At 38.7% G+C, this 2,260-nt stretch overlaps 1 pseudogene; it reads right to left on the minus strand.

Annotated features, from left to right (window-relative positions):
• Positions 1-213: 213 nt before the first annotated feature.
• LOC114508163 lies at positions 214-1,653 on the minus strand (annotated as a pseudogene).
• Positions 1,654-2,260: the final 607 nt, after the last annotated feature.

Raw genomic sequence — 2,260 nt, forward strand, 5'->3', positions numbered from 1 at the left:
TTCAATGTAATCAGTGCTATAGATGAAGAAAACCCGACTGCCCCACTATTACTTTAAAAGGAATATATAAAAATTGATTTTCATTAAAATGTAGCTATTTTTTCACACTAAAATATAAAAACTAAGACCCAGATTATATATATAATCTGATCGACATCTATAGCTATCTATCAATCCTCTACCCATCTATATCAATGCAAACCATTACTGAACTTAATTTTCTGGACAAGAATTCCAAATTAGTCCCTCTTCAGAAAAAAGCCATTACAATGAAAACACTTTATATTGGCCTGTTTTGCCGGCACCAGCTCTACCTCATTTGAATCTTTCCATTTCCATGGACACATTAATTCTCCATCACTGTCTGTGGTACCAATTATTTGTTCAGTGTCAAAACCTCTGGCAAAACCCCTCAGTCTGTCAGGAGCATCTCTTTTTTGGTGTGCCATCATCAGATTCACTGGGAGATAAAGATTTTCTTTTTGTAACATCTTTTTATTTACCAGCTCCTTGAGAATTAAGAAATGTCTTAATAAATTCTGGACAATAGAGACTTCCTCCAGCTTCCCAATACTGTCAACATCTGTATGACCTTCCACTTCAGGAGATACTCCACCTTCCCATTCACTACACATGTGGTCTGTGCTTTTCCCACTACAAATCCTTCAGACTCTGCCTCTTCAACATTTTCACTCCTTCCATTCTGTTTCTTTCTCTCTCTCTCTCTTTTTTTCTTGCAATGTAGTTTTATTGGAGACCATTTTTACTGCAGCCTTGAAGAGCTATTGTAGTAGTCTCCTCTTATCCATGGGGTGTATGTTCCAGCACCGGCAGTGGGTGCCTGAGTTCACAGATTGAACCAAACACTATTTATACAGGGATGGGAAAAAGTAGGTTTACAGTTGTTCATATGGAAAATAATATAATAATTAATAAGCAATGCTATAAGATTAAACTCTGTGTTTTGCATACTCAAAACTGTAAACCTAGTTTTGTTCATCCCTGTACTATGTTTTTTCCTATCCATATATAACTATGATAAGGTTTAATCTATAAATGGACACAATAAGAGATTACCTACAATAACTAATAATAAAATAGACAATTACATCAATGTACTATGATAAAAGTTATATGAATGGTCTCTCTCTCTTTGTCTCAAAAGATCCTCTTGTACTATACTCACCTTTTCACTTAAAGAGGTACTTTATGACTTCTCTTAAACATATTCAAATTGCCAGCATGGTCACTATTGTGCTTTGGGACCATTATTAAGTAATTACTTGAACACAATCACTGTGATACCATGACAGTCAATCTGACAACCCAGATGGCCATGAAGTGGCTAACAGGCAGGGAGCATGTACATCATGGACACACTGGATAATAGGATGAGTCGAGTCCTAGGTGGGACTGAGTAGGATGGCAGGAGACTTCTTCATGCTTCTCAGAATGACATGCAATTTAAAACTTAGGAATTGTTTATTTCTGGAATTTTCCATTTAATATTTCCAGACTGTAGTTGACCTTGGGTAACTAAAACCATGGAAAGTGAAATTGCAGGTAAGGAGGGGTTACTCTATTTTTCACCTCCAAACTGCCCCCTAGATGAGCCGCATCTCCAGCTCTGCTCATCTGAAGTTCAAGCTCCATTTTATTTTTAATTTTTATCTTACTGGACAGGAATAGATCAGACTGTAAGGTACAACCCCAATATCCTGGCAAAGTTGGGTATGGATACCTTGGGTGTCACCAATGTATTTCTCTCAGGCCCCAGCCTCAGGCCCTTGCCAATCACACCTCATTGCAGACAGCATCTAGTCATCACCTTTCTCCACACAGGCAAAAAAGTAGAATAGATGTCTCACAAGTCAAAGGCCCATCATATTTCAGGGAACAGTAATAAAGGCATGTCTTTGTGCATGAGAGTTCTCCCAACTCCTTGACACCTTGACCCTCACTTTTACAAGCCTTCCTCCTTTGCCACCACCCCATAGGCTTAGATCTACCCTGGTCTTCTTTTTGACTTGGAGAGGAAAAAAGTCAAAGGAGCATAAAGCTCACTATTGATTGGACAAAAGACTGAGGAATTATCTATTTTCACAGGAACACCCACATACAACTGCTCTTTTGTTCTCATTAGGACCTCTCTGATGAACAATTCCTGACAGAGCTGTGCTGGGAGCAGCCAGGGGAATTCATTCTCTTTGTCTTTGACTTCGTTTGATCAAGGGACTGCTGGTGGTGAAGCAAGAAAGGT

This window comes from Phyllostomus discolor, chromosome 10, assembly GCF_004126475.2.
Source record: "Phyllostomus discolor isolate MPI-MPIP mPhyDis1 chromosome 10, mPhyDis1.pri.v3, whole genome shotgun sequence".
Lineage (NCBI taxonomy): Eukaryota > Metazoa > Chordata > Mammalia > Chiroptera > Phyllostomidae > Phyllostomus > Phyllostomus discolor.